Source organism: Nelumbo lutea, chromosome 1 (assembly GCF_056320005.1).
Source record: "Nelumbo lutea isolate HS-2025 chromosome 1, American lotus-T2T, whole genome shotgun sequence".
Classification (NCBI taxonomy): domain Eukaryota; kingdom Viridiplantae; phylum Streptophyta; class Magnoliopsida; order Proteales; family Nelumbonaceae; genus Nelumbo; species Nelumbo lutea.
In genome coordinates this window covers 138,236,400-138,255,673 of record NC_142684.1, presented here as the reverse complement: position 1 = coordinate 138,255,673, position 19,274 = coordinate 138,236,400, and the positions used below count along the sequence as shown (strand labels likewise).

Genomic DNA, 19,274 nt, shown 5'->3' with positions numbered 1-19,274 from the left:
TACTTGGCATGATCCCTGCCTTATGTATCGGCTTGATATGAATTCTTATTCCAATTTTCAATTCATATCAATTGCTATCCCAAATTCTTCCAAATTGATTTATTTTACCAAAACTTTCCTTCATATCAATCGCTCAAAGGTAAAGCTGCAACTTTTTTTTGTTCATAAAGTTTGTATTATTTATTTTACCATTTTTTCCCTTCATATCAATCATTATTAATTTATTTTTTGTTCATAAAGTTGCATGCATTGGTATTGAAAACATTTTTGTGTATGTTATTAAAGGATTCTAATAGGGGATCTACTTACAACTGTCACAAAGTTCACGGGAAGTGATTGCATTTACCAAATTCCAGGGGAGGCTTTAGCAATGGTTAGAAACTTTAGGGGAGTTTCAAGAATATACCTTAAATAAAAAACTCATTATTCATTCAATGTGACAACCAATTGATTGAAAACACTTAGGTTTCAATGAGAATTTAGGACAATTTTACATTAAATAGGAAGACACATGTAAAATGTCATTTACTAATAATGATAGAAGAGTGAAATATTAAATATACTTTGGTCTTGAACATTTTCAATTACCTTTCAAGTTGAGAAACTGTAGTCATTAATTTTAGTCTTTAATAGTTTTTATCAAGCACGTTATAAAATACTTGCTTTCTCCTTGTTTATACTTTAGATAATGTCTAATATGAAAGTGGCAAAGCAATTCAGTTACTAACTTAATATTTAAAGAACATGGAGAAATTATGGTTTTCGATTTCAATCTTCGAATATGTTGTATTAAACATGTAAAGAGTAATTACTGTCTTTAAATATGTTTTATTAAACGCGTGAAGTAATTGTTTTACCCTTATTTACTAGCGGGGACCTCTGCAATAAACGAGATTTGCTAAGTTAAAGATAAATATTAGAAACATGTAAGAGTATACAATTGTTTTATATAACAATTAATAATTATTTATATTTTATATACTACTTTTAATAATTTTTTAATGCAAAAAAAATAATAATTAATTTTAGATAGGATTATTTATTAAACTTAGGAATTTGCCTCGAATGGGGTGAGGATGGAGATGATTTCCCCCATAGGTACAAAGATAGGAAAATTTTCATCTCCGTTGGTGGGGACGACACAAGGATGGGGAGAGCACTCCTTGCTCCGTGGGGATCCCGATCCCCGTCCCATAGGGTTTTCGCTAATATATGTATATATACGCATATCGTTATATATGTATATATGTATACATATGTCTATATGCTAATATTTTTAAAAATATGGTTGAATATGCTTGAATCTTTTCTAATAGGACTATACATTTTAATTATTTTATTTTTATTTTTTAAATAAAATTAAAAACAAAAAAATAATGGTTGACATTATAAAGAATCACAGGAGTGGGGATCCCCATGGAAATGGGGATAGGGAGAGGCTCCTTGTCCCCACCCCGCCCCATTGCCATTCTTAATCAAACTAATGAAACTAACAAACCCAATTTCTAGTATTTCCAATATGCTTTGGTTCAACAATTTCCTAACCCGAATGGGTTGGATTAGTTTCGCTTTGGCCATTTATAAACTGACTAAAATCGAATGACCCGATCATAAATATATATTAATATTTTATATTTTAAATATAATTTTTTAATACAGGAAAGTGGGAAAATTCCAATATTTTCTATGCTAAAATACTTTATATCATAAATTTAATTTTTAACTTTATTTTTTAATAATGCCATTGAGTTTTTTTTTAAATTTCACCTTAATTTTTATGTTTAAATCTTTTGAACCGACCGACCAAATTGAAAATTGACCCAAATTGATAGAACCTAAGTGACCAACTTCCCAAACTAACTAAGTTGATTTGGTTGGCCAAACAACTTACAACTAAACCGAACCAACCCGTGAGCAATTGTTTAATCTCTAATAATTATTAAAAAATTATAGCAAAAATACACAATAAATTAAATTTTAAAAGCTAAATAATAGTAGTTTAAACTCCAATAATTCTTGAAAACTTTCTATTAAATAACAAAACACAAATAGATTTATACATAATTATTGAAAATATATTTATCATAGAAAATAATAAGTAATTACTGAAATACAATAAATGTTAATTTTAGTATATATAAATATAGATTGAGTTTTAAATTATTATTAATAAATATTAACTTTTTGAAAGTTATTTTCTAGAATTGTTAATTGGTATAAATGAAATTAGTTATTTACAATATTATTTACTTATTGAAATAATATCATTATTTAAATTTTAAAATATTAATTACTTGTTGAATTTAATAATCCATAAAATTATAGTACTATTAATACATAATTTTATTATTTTAACTATTTAAAATATAGTTATATTAAATATTTCATTATTTAAAATATTTAGTTATTTAACTAAATATTTAAAATCTTAGGTGGCGTTTAATTGCACGTTTTAGAGGTCTGAAAATGCTACTTTTCAGACCTCACCCCTTGTTTAGTTGTACCTCTTAATTTGGGTTTGAAACTGATTTTTAGATATGAAAATCATAGACCTTGGGTTGGTTCTTAACACGCTTAAACTTATTTCAGAGCCGGCCCAATGTCCAAAATATCCTTACAATTTTTTGTAAATGACCCAAATTACCCCAGAAAACCCCAAACCTAGAAAACCTAAACATTCGAACTCTCTTTCTCTCTCTCTCTCTCTCTCTCTCTCTCTCTTCGCCCTATCTTCCTGTTACCGCCACTGCAAGTTGTAGCGGCAGCCCTCTCTCTCCCCCTGTCTTCACTGTGTGTGCCGTTCATGGCGATCTGTTCCATTGAAGTGGAAATGCTCCCATCTCCCCTGGTTTGTGTGGGTAGTGAGCAAGAAGAGACAAACCTCTGCCTTTAACTTATTCAGTCTTCCTAAAGGAAAGCTCTATAAGCTTCCCACGTCTTTTATAAGTTGTCATCAATGTTTTGGATCTGCTCACAGATGGCTACTAGTTAATAGCGTTGACATTGAACAACCTTACCTGTTCAATACCCTCACTAGAGTTCAGATCCGTCTTCCAGACCTGATAAACCCTAAAATCAGGAAACCGATCAACAAGCTCGAAGATTGCTAATGTTGGGTACAAAAGCAACTTTCTACAAATTTCCTTATTTTGATTCTGATAAAAAAGACTTCGTAGTTGCCATGGCTGTGTTTGAGCCATTCAACCCTTGTATGGCCATAGCATGGACTTCCATAGATGCTCTTGTGAGGAATAAGAGTTTGGTTTCCACAGGACCTGCAAACAAAGCGTGGACATACATTGAAAATCCATATGAGACTTCATATAGAAAATTGTACGAAGATATTTTATATTTCAACGGCTAGCTTTACGTCCTCACCAACAATGGAGAACTTCTCCTCTATGACACAATGAAGGCAATTAAGTTTGCATTCGAACCGATTCAGAAGCAAATCTATGATTATGATCTGTGTATGAAGTGGAATAGGTACTTCTTGGTTGAATCATTAGGAGAGCTGTTAATGGTAAAACAATATCGACCTTATGACCTAGTTAGTATGCTTTTCAAAACAAGAAAGTTTGAAGTGTACATAATGGATTTTGGGAGTTGGAGGTGGGTGGAAGTAGAAGACCTCTGCAACCGAGTTTTGTTAAGAGGTGAGCATTATTGTTTGTCTCTGTGGTTGTCAGAATTGCCTTTTTTAAGTTGTAGAGGTAATTGCATCTACTTTGCTGATTCCCTGGTAACTGATGGATCAAGAGAACACCGGGTAAAATGGAATCGTGAAATAGGTATCTAAGATATGACGAATGGCATGTTAATTAGTAATTATTAATTTTTTATTTGTATTGTTCCATTATTGTTTTGATGAGGTTGAAAATTATTTTTTATGAGATAGGGAAAATTAAATTTAACATTTCCAAATAGAACGTTTTAGGGGTAAAATAGTAAAATTAGTAAATTTCAAATGGTAAAGGGTTGATCCAACACAAACAAACTTATGAATTCAGATTCTCTAAAAAGTAGAAAAGCATCTATGCCTCTTTTCAGATTTCTGTCACATTTAATATCTTTTTAACTTTTTAGATTTATCAAACGCCACCTTATTCTATGTATTATAATTGAAAGTTATTCATTGACTATTTAAAATATATTATTAATTGATTTAATAATTATTGAAAATTTTCTATTAAGTATAAAAAAATAGATTTATACATAATTATTGAAGATATATTTATCATAGGGAATAATAAATAATTACTGAAATACAATAAGTATTAATTTTAGTATATATAAATATATAATAAATATAGATTAAGTTTTTAAAATTATTATTAATAAACATTAATTTTTTTTGAATTTTATTTTCTAGATTTATTATTTGGTATAAATGAAATTTGTTATTTACAATATTATTTATTTATTGAAATAATATCATTATTTAAAATTTAAAATATTAATTACTTGTTGAATTTAATAATCCATAAAATTATTTTACTATTAATACATAATTTTTTTATTTTAACTATTTAAAATCTTGTTATGTTAAATATTTCATTATATAAAATATTTAGTTATTTAATTAAATATTTAAAATCTTAATCTATGTATTATAATTTAAAGTTATTCAATAAATATTTAAAATATATTATTAATTGCTTTAAAATATTAATTTTAATATTTTGTTATTTAAGATATTTAGTTATTGAAATATTTAAATAATATTTCACTTTTAATGTTATATTTTTATTCTTTGAATAACATTTTGATTGAATAATCCAAAAAATCATAATTTATATTGTTTGTACATAATTTCATGATGAATTTTGTAAAAATATATAATTATTAATAATATGAATATTATTAAATCGATTATAGTTATTTTTTGTCTTTTTAATTAATAATTTAAAGTTCTTATATAATTTTGTTAGAATATTAAAATAATTCTTAATTTTTTTAATTCAAACTTTCTTTAGATAGATGTAGACAAAAAGTGGGGGAGAAGATAAGCAAGAATTAGAGATAATTTAGGAGAACTTTGAGGATAGTGGGGGGGGGTTGTTTAGGAGAAATTTTAGGATATTAGATTGTTTAGATTATTGGAACAGTAGTTTTTAAAATTACATGGATTAAAAAATTCAAAAAAAGGAGAAAATTTATAGACTTCCTTGTTTTATATATATACTACGGGGACCCGTGTGATGCACGAGATTTATTAAGCGAAAGCTAAATAATAGAAAGGGGTCATTTACTGAAATACCCCTTATAGTTTTATGGATTTAATAAAATCTACCCTATAGTTAAATTTTACTAAAGCACTACTTATAATTTGCAATGGATTTAATCAATCTTCCATTAGATGACAATGGAAAATGACAGTGTTGACCCCAATGTTCATTTAAATAAATTTAATCAAAAGAAAATAAAATAAAATACCACTTTTGCCCTTTATAAGACACAGGCAACCACTCTATTGGCTATATTTGGTTAATTTTATTTTTTTGTACAAAAAAAAGTGTTAAGCGTATTTTTGGAATAAAAAATCATGGGCCTAATGGCAAAACAAACACTCCTTAGTGAAAGGTTGCTTAAGTAAATAGTTGTGAAATATATGGGATGTTTTAATAGAATGAAAACTATAAGGTAGGTTTAAGTAAATATGTAAAACTATAAGATGTATTCTAGTAAATGACCCTAATACATAAGAGTATACAATTATTTTATATTTTCAACTTTTTAAATAATTAATAATTATTCATATTTTATCTACTACTTTTAATAAATTTTTATAATAAAAAAATAACAATAATTAATTTCAGTTAGGTTTATTCATAAAATTGATGAAACTGACCAGCCCAATCAACTCGACCTGAGTTGGTCAGTTTTCTACTATTTTAGGTTGTCTTTGGTTAAAAAATTTCCCAATTCGACTAAGTTGGATCAATTTCAATTTGGCCATTTGTAAACCAACCAAAATCGAATGACCTAACCACAGATATATATTAATATTTTATATTTTAAATATAATTTTTAATATGGAAAAGTGAAAATTTTCCCATATTTCTTAGTCCAAAATGTTTTATATTATAAAACTAATTTTTAAATTTATTTTTTAATAATTGCACTATAATTTTTAAAATTAAATTAAATTTTTAAGATTAAATCTTTTGAACTGACTAACCAAACAAAAAAATCGAACCAAACCGATACAATTTGAGTGGGTCTGTTTTCACAAAAGGTCAGCCGGTTTCAGTTGACCAACTCCCCAACTTGACCGGGTCAATTTGGTTGGCCAAATATCCTATGACCGAACCAAACCAACTCATGAATACTCATAATTTCAGCTAAATTAATAGTCTCATCTTTTATAAATAACAATAATTTAATCTCCAATAATTATTGAAAATTTATAGCAAAAATACACCATTATTAAAAATATATTGATAATGAAAAAATACAATAAGTACTAAAAATATGTTGACTTAGTCAACAAATAGTATAATCTCAAATAATAGTTTAATCTCTAATAAATATAAATCAATAAGTTATACCAAAAATACAATAAATACAATAAGTACAAAAAATTAAATTTAAAAATTTCACTAATCGTAATTTAATCTCCAATAATTATTGAAAATTTTCTGTTAAATAACAAGATAAAATAAATTTATACATAATCATTTTAAATACATTTATCACAAAAAAACAATAAATAATTACTAAAATACAATAAATATTAATTTTAGTATATATAATTATATAATAAATACAGATTAAGAGTTTAAAATTATTATTAATAAATATTAGATTATATGAAAGTTATTTTCTCGAATTATTACTAGATAAAAGTGAAATTATTTATTTACAAAATTATGTAAAAATATTAAATTATTATTAATTTCAATATTACGTTATAATTATTTTTCTACATTTCAGAAATTTTTTAAATTTATTACATAACTTCTTTATTTTAATTATTTAAAATCTAGTTATGTTAAATATTTTGTTATTTAAAATACCTAGTTATTTAAATACTTAAATAATATGTAAAGTATTATTTATTTATGGAATTTAATTATCCATAAAATCATAATTTATACTATTACTACATAATTTCATTATTAATTTTGTAATATGTTAAATTATTATTAATTTCAATATTATGTTATAATTATTTTTCCGCTTTAATTTTTTTTTTTAAATTTATTACATAATTTCGTTATGTTAAATATTTAAAATCTAGTTATGATAAATATCTAGTTTTTTTAAATATTTTAATCATCTATAAAATATTTAAATTTTTTGTTCTTTTAATTTTATTTATTTAAAGCTATTACATATTATTAAATATTTGAAAAACATTTAAATTTATTATCTAGAAAAACATAATTTAAATTGTTAGTAAATAATGTTGTAGTATATTTTAATATAAAATTATTTATTAGATAATTTCGTTATTTTAACTATTTAAAATGTAGTTATGATAAATATTTAGTTATTTAAATTTTGAAATAATCTATAAAATACTTAATTTTTTTTGTCCTTTGAAGTTTATTTATTTAAAGCTATTACAATATTTGAAAAACATTTAAATTGATAATCTGGAAAAATATAATTTAAATTTTTAGTTCATAAGTTCATGATATATTTTGTAAAAATGTAAAATTATTTTTTGTGTTTTTTATAAATATTTTAAAGTTATTATATAAATTTATTTGAATATTTAATTTTTTTTGAGCCCCAAAATTTACTCCTAGTGGAGGGGTGGCCACCACAAATTTATTCATATGCAAAAAACCTTGGGGGGGGGGGGGGCGTGAGACTTGTCCCCTAAAAAATATACAATGGAAACCTGGTTCATATAAACATCAAGGGTCCGGGAAACCTAAAATCAATGAATTCATAGAAAAGGAAGACCTAGACCATCTGCTATAACCAAATTCTGGAAGTGGGAAGGAAGAGTTTTTGTGCAGTCATAAACAATTTTTTGAGAAGTTAAGCAACCAAGCTTTGACAAAGCATCCACCAGTTGGTTAGGTTCTCTATATATATGTATACAAAAGAAATCCAATCTACTCCTAAGCTCTTGTACTTGAAACAAACAAAACCAAAGCTTCCACAGGGCTGTACAATCTCTGTTAAGAATATCAATCAAGATTTTGGAGTCTGACTCCACCATAATCGTATGCAAATCTAAAGCAACGACAAGGTTTAAACCATCCAGCAAGGCCATAGCCTCTACAACTAAATTAGTTTCAGTGCCAAAAGTGTTAGAGAAAGCGCAAACCAAGCCGTTCCTTCCATCTCTAATAATACCCCCTCCACCACAAGGGCCCGGGTTTCCTCTAGAAGCAGGATTAGCATTCAATTTCAGATAACCATTCGGAACTGCCATTAGATGCATCACTTTGATATTCCTTCCTTTGATTGGTTGGATCTATAACACCAAACCCTTTAAGGATAGCTGGTGGGTGCCGAACCCAACCAAAGATAAATAGTCTTGCTCTGGGTTAATAATTTGTAGATAGTGATGAGCAAGGTCATTCTCCACAGGGATTGTGTGGATTTATTTCCAAGTAGATGGATTAAGGGGGGTTGTAAAGCTAAGGAAAATAAGAAGATGGCAGAAAATAACAGAAAACAAAGATTAAATCGATGGGAGATGGCTTCCGGTTGAAGGGACAAGTTCAACTTTGATTCGTAGCATTGATCCTTGATGCAAAAATAGATTCATATGTTTATGAATAAATTGGTTATAACTATTAACAAGTTCTAACAGCCAGCCTCTACTCTTATTATTTGACAACCAAAACAAGCTCTTTGATTGCTTCCCTTATTAATAGGCAGTCTTAAACAAGATCTTAGGATTTAACCTATTAATAGCATTAAGAGGGGAGAGACCCAATTCTGATCAGTGATCTCACAAGCTCGGATCATTTAAACCATATCATATATTTTTCTAACATAGATCGAAAACTTTTTTGCAATCAATTTATGTTAGTTGCCACCATGATCGAACCTACCAATCATATACGAAACTGGAGGTTCAATCGGCCATGGGACTCTCCCTACCAAAATAATCCCCATCCCCTACCCCATTGGGTCGGGGAAGTCAATGGGAAAATTGCCATTCCTAAAGGTGTGCTCTAGTAAATGACCCTAATGGAAACATATAAGGGTATACAATTGTTTTATATTTTTAACTTTTTAAATAATTAATAATTATTCATATTTTATATACTACTTTTAATAAATTTTTTATAATACAAAAATACCAATAATTAATTTAAGTTAAGTTTATCCATCAAACTAATGAAAGCAACCAACTCGATTAACTCAACCCGAGTTGGTCGGTTTTCTAGTAATTTAGGTTGACTTTGGTTAAAAAATTTCCCAATTCGACTAAATTGGATCAGTTTCACATTGGCCATTTGTAAACTGACCAAAATCGAACGACCTAATATATATATATATATATTATTTTAAATATGAAAAATTGGTAAAATTCCCATATTTATTAGTCTAAAATTTTTTATATCATAAATCTAATTTTTTAATTTTTTAATATATACAATATAATTTTTAAATGGGTTGATTTTCACAAAAGGTTAGTTGGTTTTAATTAACCAACTCCCTAACATGACCAGGTCAATTTGGTTGGCCAAATAGCCTACAACCGAACTGAACCAACTCATGAACACTCATAATTTCAGCTAAATTAATAGTCTCATCTCTGATAAATAACAATAGTTTAATCTCCAATAATTATTGAAAATTTAAGCAAAAATACACAATTATTGAAAATATATTGATAATGAAAAATACAATAATTATAGAAATTACAAAAATACAATAAGTACTAAAAATATATTAACTTAGTCAATAAATAGTATAATCTCAAATAATAGTTTAATCTCTAATGAATATTAATCAATAACTTATAACAAAAATACAATAAATACAATAAGTACAACAAATTAAATTTAAAAATTTTAATAATAGTAATTTAATCTCCAATAATTATTGAAAATTTTATGTTAAATAACAAAATAAAATAAATTTATACATAATCATTGCAAATACATTAATCACAAATAACAATAAATAATTATTGAAATACAATAAATATTAATTTTAGTATATGTAATTATATAATAAACACAGATTAAGAGTTTAAAATTATTATTAATAAATATTAATTTTTTTGAAAGTTATTTTCTCGAATTATTACTTGATATAGGTGAAATTGATTATTTACGATATTAAATTTTCAATATATTTTAAAGTTTTTATATAATTTTGTTAGAATGTTTAAATAATTCTCAATTTTTTAATCCAAACTTTCTTTAGATAGATTTAGATAAAAATTAGGGGAGAGGATAAATAGGAATTATGGATAATTTAGGAGAGAAACTATACTAAATTAGAGATAATTTTGGAGATAAAAAAGAATTAGAGATAATTTAGAAGATAAATATTAATTAGAGATAATTTTGGAAAAAGTGGGAGATAGTGGGGGAGGTAGTTTAGGAGAAATTTTTGGAGAATAAATTATTTAGGTTATTGGGACAGTGCATCTCATTTGTTGTTTCAAAAAGGACATAGAATAAAAAATAATAAATACAAAAAAAGGAGAAAATTTATAGACTTCCTTGTTTTAATATATATATATATATATATATATATATATATATATATATATATATATATATATATATATATATATATATATATAGGTTACATAATTTCATTATTAATTTTGTAAAAATATTAAATTATTATTAATTTCAATATTATGTTATGATTTTTTTAATTTTATAGCATAATTTCGTTATTTTAACCATTTAAAATATTGTTATGTTAAATATTTCGTTATTTAAATGTTTAAATAATATATAAAAATACTCTTTATTTGAATTTAACATATTTATTTATTGAATCGTTTAAATAATTGAATATTTTTCTATGCAAATATTTAGCTATTTTTAGTATTTTATTATTTAAGATATTTAGTTATTGAAATATTGAAATAATATTTTATTTTTTTAATTTAAATTTCTCTTATTTGAATAACATTTAATTTGAATAATTTAGAAAATCATAATTTATATTGTTAGTACATAATTTCATGATAAAGTTTGTAGAAATATAAAACTATTAATAATATAAATATTATTAAATCTATTATAATTACTTTTTGTATTTTTAATAAATATTTTAAGGTTATTATATAATTTTTTAAAGTATTTAAATAATTTTTAAAATTTTAATTTAAACTTTCTTTAGATAAAAGTAAATAAAAAGTGGCAAAGATGATAAATAGGAGTTATAGATATTTTGGAGAGAATTTCTCTAGTAAACTAGAGATAAATTAGGAGATAAATAGGAATTGGAGATGATTTAAGAGAAAGTGAGGGAGGTAGTTTAGGATAAGTTTTAGGAGAATTGATTATTAGGGAGGAGAGCATTTCATTGATTCTTTGAAAAATGACATGGAATAAAAAAATTAAAAAATTGAAGAAAAGGAGAAAATTTCTTAACTGCTTTGTTTTAATATATATACATTTTAGAAAATATTAAATAAATGGACAATTTTTGTCCAACCAAAATTCCAGAAATATTTTGTGAACATTGGTACATTTTATAGTAGTAGTAATTAAGCACATGGATTGCATGTGGAAATTTTAAATTACAATAACAATTATTAATATTACTACTATTATTATTTTTATTATTATTAAATTTTGTATTTCATTAATTTTTGCTATAAATAAGAAAATATTTTAACAATTATTTTCATTTATTAGGATGAATATATGACATTATAAATGTTCCCAAATGCAATAGAATTTTGTATTTTTTCACTGTTTGTGTTTTATCTTTTTTAAATACTTATTTTTCAATTTTGACATCATGAGTTTCATTGAAAAGTTGGACCATTGACCCACAATATAGATAAGAAAATGAATTCACATCTGCCCGCCATAAGGGGGTGCCCCACAGCGTCCCACAACACATCCCCGTCGTGTATTGGGAACATCTCTCGATGATGACATCTCATCATTTCTGGTACTATTATTAGGAGATGTTCGCAATACACGGCGGGGATGTGTTGTGGGATGTCGTGGGGCACAAATGTGAATTCTAAGAAAATTGCTTTACTTTTGGATTTGTTTTAAATTATTTATCATCTATATTATATAAATAATTTTTACTTATTATACTTAAGTTTTGTTTGACATAATTAATATATGATTTTTTATATATTGTTTTAATTACTTATACTTTTTTATTTTTTAAAGATTTATTATTTAACTATCATATCATTAGTTAATCCATTTGACCCAAACCACAACCCACAACCCAAAAAGGAAAATAATTTGACTCAACCCACAACCCAAAAAGGAAAATAATTTGACTTCTAGGTTAACACTAAAACTTATATTACATTTCCATTATTGATAATGAATGTATAATATTAGAGATGTACCCTGTATTTATTTCTATGAATATGGAACATTAGATATGTGCCCGGATTTTTTATATATTTTTGTTATTATTTGCATTTTCTATTTTTTAAAAATTGTATTATTTGACTATGACATCATTTCATTTATAGGTTAATTTTAACTTTGGCATTCCATTTTCATCATTAATAAAATTACTTTACATTTCATATGTATTTTTATTTAGTACAATGAATATGCAATATTAGAGACGTGTTCAATTCTTTTTATTTTTGTATTATATATTTTATATATTTTATTTAATTTTATTATTAAATATGACATTATTTATTAACCCATTTGACCCAAAATGGTTGAATTGCTTGCCCACCATTGGGAGGGAAGAAAATAGTTTTGTTTTTAAATTAATTTTTCAAATATTTATTTTTATAATATTAAAATTAATTTTGTGGATTTGATGAGAGAATATACCTTAATATGAGATTTAATGAGAGAGAATAGGAAAATAATTTTGTTTCTAATTGGTTTTAAATTGGAAAAATTCCCAATAGGTACCCTATACTTTAGGTTGTGTGCCAATTTAGTACCCGAACTTTAAAACGCAATAATCTAGTACCCAAACTTTTGAAATGTGACAATCTAGTACCTACCGTTAATGGACCATCAATTATGCATATCATGTGACCTCATGTGCGATTTAAGACTTTTGAAAATATCAAAATTACCCTTGGAAATAAAACACATTGTTCATCATCTTCTTGAAATAGAGCCCAAGCTCTCAATTGCTCAAACCATCACTTCGACTGTCTACATGACTTGCTCTAATGTCTCATCTTCAACAAAATCCAAGATGCCAAGATGCTTGGCTGCTACCTCGCCATCTACAAGTGCTTTAGCTCCCTTGCATTTGACTTGCTTAAGCTCCCTCGTCGTTGATGCTGATGATCGTGATTCTTCTGAATCTCATCGTAGCAACTTAGCTACAGGTTTGGCCAAGTTCTTGCAATACAGTATCTTCTTGAAGTTTCTTCGGTTCCTACAGCAGACCCTTCTCCCTAATCAGAAAATAAACATCTCATATGGGTCTCCCTTCCATTTTCCCATGTACAAGTTCTCAAGAGATTCAATGAGATTCGGGGCCCTCCGGATACAACTCCCTGACGACTCCGACCATCTGGTGGCTATGGTGGTTGCGGTGATGGCTTGTTGCTGAAATGGAGGGCTGAGTTCAGCAACTCGCTACAGAGCTGTGTGCTATTGGGAGCCACTTCTTTTCAGAAAATGAAGCTTACATGTATTGAGAAAGGAGATAGGAAGAGACCTCCCATGGCTTGTTTTGTACAAACGGTAAACTAAAATTGAGGATTGTTTGGATGATTACATGCTTGATTGTTGCCTCTGCAAGGCACCACCTATTATAATAGATAATCGTTGATCATCTGATGCTTTAGAGTGTTGTGATAACAGATGCTTGTGGTCAAGGGACTCTGTGCATGGGGAAATACACGCTCAGTTGAATCAGCTTGAATGGCCTCCGACCTCCAAGCCAATGACCCACACCACTTTGTCTATTAATGATGAACCCCTGTTTTCCCTTTGAAGACTGATGAGTGCTAAGATGCGTTTAACTTGAAGGGCATTTGTTACACAGTTGTTGCTTTATCAACTAGTAATGGAACACTTAGGGTCACATATTAACAGATGGTTGGTAAAGAAAATTAGATGGCACTTGAAGGGCATTTGTGTCTTTTTCAATGACACTTAACGACTGGTTAATGACAAGTACTAGATTGTTGCATTTTGAAAATTCAGGTACTAGAGTGTCACGTTTTAATGTTTGGGTACTAAATTGGCACTCAACCTAAAGTGCAAGGTACTTATTAGCAATTTTCCCTTTTAAATTTTATATTTCATTTCCATCATTAATAAAAAACATTTCTTATTTGTCATACTTATTATTGTTTAATATGTAAAATATATGATGTTAAAAACATTCCATTTTTTTAATTTATATAATTTTTACATTTTATCTATTTTTAAAATTTATTATTTAATTGTGACAACATGGATTGGCCCATTTGACACGAAATGGTTTAATTTCTTACCACTACCTAGATGAAAACACTATTTTTTAGGTAGACTTTAAAAGTATGTACTTATGTTATTAGAATTATTAATTTATTATGTATGGATTTAATTAATAGAATTTAATGATGAGAGGAAATAAAGATGCCTCAAATATATGATTCAATGAAGGTGAATGCAAATTAATACCTTAAGTATTGGATTTAATGAGAGGAGATTGAATGTATTAAATATCATATAATTGTCTCTTTTCAACTCATTTAATATTAATAATTGATTACCCTTTAGCCCTCATTTTTATCAATAAATTTAAATATGGAAGGGTAAATTTTGTCCTAAAAAAATTACATAAATATTAGTGAGACTATTTGTATTTTTTAAAGTAGTATATGTACATTGTATGTGGAATTTTTAGATGATGATGATGATTTTATTGTACTTATTAGAGCCCATAACAAAGAGTAGCAAACAAAACACAGTGTAGCGTTAGATTTATTGCCTTTCAACTTAAAGATCCAACTTTAGAATTTTTGAGTAGATTATATCAATGTTTTCAATTTATGGTTGAATTAGATAATCAGAAAAATTGCTCTATCACCTAAACCAGTTTTCTAGAGTTGTCTCACTCAAAACCATTTTTTCTTTTTGCAAAAAAAGAAAGAAAAGAAAAAGAAAAGCCATTATTAATAACAATAATTCTCATTTATTACATATATTATTGTTTTATAAGGCTTGCCTCATTTTCCTACAAATTTATGAAAATTACTATATTTTCTATATTTTTATCTTTATTACTGAATTTTTGGTAACCATTGATCCATCAGTTTGAGGGAAGTGTAGTTCCAAATAGCTTTTTATTAGTGTTTTCAAGTTGCGGCCAAATTGTTGTTGTTGTTGTTTTTTTTTGTTTTTTTCACAACAAAGCTTTAAGCTTTATATTAATGAAAATAAATATGCAATGGATGATCATTTAGGCCTGGCCTGTCTTGTAAATTTTTGGGTCTGGGCAGTCGTATTTTTGTCAACCCTGACTAGGCCTGGACCCGTATCAATCCCACACACAGTTTGTTTTTTAGAAGGTTGGTTACTAAAAAGAAATTGCCTATAGCAACCTAAGATAATGCACCACATGCTTCAATGCAAGCCGCCATTGCTTCCACCATCTCCAGTTCTCTACATCATCAACCTTCACTATTGATGCTGCCACCCATAGGAAAGAATCACTATTAGTTACAACAACAGTCGAACTGAGCTCTAGTCAAATATTTTTGGCTAAAATTCAATTAGTCTCAATTCTAGTTTAAATCTAATAAGAAAATAGAGTTCAAATCAAAATTGAACTTGAACCTGATAGTATTTTAGTCAAACCAAGCCAAGACATGTAAAAGTTAAGCTAGGCTTGGTTCGACTCAATTGCCTATACTATTAGTCACTACGACACAAACACTAGCTGCCACATCCTTCTTTAAAGTTCCATTGAACCATATCATCACATTTTAGAGGAACCAGACTAGGACCCTAAGTTCATTTTACCACCAAACTGTTCACTTGCAAAAAAGCTAATGATTTGGTCAATAACCAAATGACTCAACTAGTTGAGCCACTGAATCCTAGGTTAGATGTTAGTTCTACTTTTTCTATATTTTTGTATTCTATTTCAATCATTAATAAAAATAGTTTTTATCATACTTATTTTTATTTAATATGATAGATATATGATATTAGATAATGATTAAAATATCGATATGATACGCCTAATATGAGACATACTAATATAGATGTGTATTGAAGCCTGATTTAACAACATGCTCACTATAAGAAAATAAACCTAGTGTGATTCAAACCCAATAAACCCATGTCACCTAATGGTTAGAGTTATATGCATCCTTAATCCCCAAGTCACCTTTCATTTCATGACAATAAACGAAATAAATTATCTTTTGTTAATATTAATGTCTACATGCAATCCAAAAAAAAAAAAAAAACATACACATGTTCAACAACTTCAACTACAAATTAAAAAGAATAATATTCAAAATTAGTATTTCATAAACCAATAGAATTAATAATCTATAAAATCCACATTTAGATAAAAAGTGATTTCTTAATTTCAAGAAATTTATATAAATAAAATATTAATAATAGAATAATTATTTTAATACTTAAAATTTATAAATTTGCATATGATATGTATCTTAAAATTTTTATAAATTATTAATTAATATTTTAATTTGCATTAAATAACAATATATTTATTATTTAAAAGCTAATAATATTGTTTACAAAATATTTGAGAATATAATATAAATTGAATATATCAAATTCAATAATCTACATTTATATCAAAAAATTAATTTTTGTTTTAGAAAATTTATAAAGATAAAAATATTAATGATGAAATAATTATTTTATTAATTAAAATTTATGAATTTTCATATGATATGTATCTTCAAAATTTTAATAGATTTGATACATTTTAAGTTAATATTATATATTTTTATAAATTATTAATTGATATTTTAATTTAAATTTTACAATAACACATCTTAGTCGACTTTTTTTTGTTAATGTTAGAAATTAGAAATAACAAAATATAAAAATGATATAATAATTCAAATATAATAGTTGCACATGTTTCGTGCCTTGAACTTTAATAGAAAATAAAATAATAATGGATTTGTGCATGTATTAATTTGTAAAATTCTATATAATATGTGTTTTGGATTCTAGACTGATGCACCCCACTATACTCATTACAATATATTTCTTCATATGTATCGTTATAATCTACAATTCATATATATCTATACATTATTTGTAGCTATTTTGACATTAAACCGAATGTCAGTAGCATAAATTGAACTCAAGTCACAACTCCTAAACCAATTTTTACTTAACATCTTGAACCACTAAGCCACCTTTTAACTTGTGATAATAAATGAAATAAAATAAACTTTATTAACTTTATTGTTAACATGCAATCTAAACAAATACCATATGTTTATGTTCAATAATTCTAACTTAAAATTAAAAAGAATAATATTAAACTACATATTAATAATAGAATAATTATTAATATACTTTAGTACTTAAAATATTAATAATAGAATAATTATTTTACTACCTAAAATTCATAAATTTGTATGTTATTATGTATCTTAAAATTTTAATATATTTTTATAAATTATTCATTGATATTTTAATTTATACTAAAAACAACATATTTATTATTTACAAAAAAAATTATGTAAAACATATTTAAGAATATAATATTAATTTGAATCTATCAAATCCACTAATTATATTTAAATAAAAAATAATTTCTTATTTCAAAGAAATATAGAAATAAAAATGTTAATAATGGAATAATTATTTTAGTAATTAAAAATTATGAATTTTCATATGATATGTATCTTAGAAATTTTAATAAAGTTGATATATTTTAAGTTAAGATTATATATTTTTTTATAAACTATAAATTGCTATTTTAATTTATATTTTATAATAACATATTTATTGTTTATAAAAATAAATATATTGTTTATTGAAAATTGTAAATTTTAATATTTAGTTGACTTTTTTTTGTTAATGTTGAAAATCAGAAATAGTAATATAGAAAATAATTGATATCTTTGACTTAAATGGAATATAACATAATAATAGCTTTGTGGATGTGTTAATTTGTAAAAATCTTTATATATTTAATATAATATAATATAATATAATATAATATAATATAATATAAGTTTTGGATTCATGACCGATGGATTATCAACAAAATTTTATGATATTTATGCATCCTGTTATATTAATTGTAATATATTTATTGATATATACCATTAAAACCTATATTTGTATGTATTTATACCTTATTTGTGACTATTTTGACCTTATAGTTAATTAATTGATGTATTTATGGAATTTGTATGTATTTTCCTACTATTCCATGTGTTTTTATTATCTTTCGTTTGTATCCATGCATTTACAATGCGTATCCATATTCGTATTCATATCTAAGCTATCCGATTTAATATCCAACACCAATATAATCCTTGGTTATTACTACATTTATGGGATTTGTATGCATTTCCCTAGTGTATCCAAATTTTCCATTCATATCCATGCATTTCCAAAAAGAATCCATATCCATATCCATATTTGTATACGAGTTATCTAATACGATACTTGATACTGATGCTTAGATCCTTGATATTAGAGGTGTGCTCGAATTTTTCTATAAAATTTATGTATTTTATATGCTTTTATATTTTTATTTATTTAAACTTTTTTATTTTTAATTATAGCATCATGTGTTGGCCCAATCAATTGAAATGGTTGAATTGATGACTTGTGATATGGTTTAGTTTCTAGGTTGGTTTTAAATATTGACTTTTATACCATTAAGTTAATGGGGTTTAGAGTTAATTCATAGAAGCTAGATTTTAATTATTTAAAATATTGACTTCCGTACCATTAACGGATTTTTTTTTAAATACAAATCAATGGGAGAGAGATGAATTGGAAAGTGTAAGATCCAATTTTTTGCCCTTTGAGACAGGAATAATCTAAAAGCAGTCAAAGACCATTCCCACTTTCATAGTATTATTAGATGAGGAGCCACAGGATATATACGATCTACAAATATATAAACCTGGCTTAATAACCAATTATAATGAATGTGTCAGTACTGAGTATACATAGGGCCTGCATGACACTTGTATT

General features: G+C 25.8%; 1 pseudogene; it reads left to right on the top strand.

Moving 5' to 3' along the window:
- The first annotated feature begins 3,181 nt into the window (after window positions 1–3,181).
- Window positions 3,182–13,984, top strand: LOC148877865 (F-box protein At1g30200-like; annotated as a pseudogene).
- The last annotated feature ends 5,290 nt before the right edge of the window (window positions 13,985–19,274 follow it).